We start from the raw sequence: 228 nt of genomic DNA, 5'->3' as shown, positions 1-228 counted from the left end.
GCATAAAGATTGGCTGCTCTGTTTAAAGAAAATCCCCATCTCTCTTTTGTCGGGGACTCCCCACGATAAAAACACCAGTATCGACTCTTTTTTCTAATTTCGAGAGAAGTCAGCACGCAAAGAGGAACTAATAACCAAGGTTAATGCACTGCCTGTTTGGGCGTATTGTAAATTTATTAAAACGGTTTAGAAACAACAAATGATTTATGAAGCAAGTCTAATGTAAAT

Source organism: Ciona robusta, chromosome 9 (genome assembly GCF_009617815.1).
Source record: "Ciona robusta chromosome 9, ASM961781v2".
NCBI classification, from domain to species: Eukaryota; Metazoa; Chordata; class Ascidiacea; order Phlebobranchia; family Cionidae; genus Ciona; species Ciona robusta.
The sequence above is the reverse complement of the archived record's forward strand: the minus strand, read 5'-3'. Positions refer to the sequence as shown.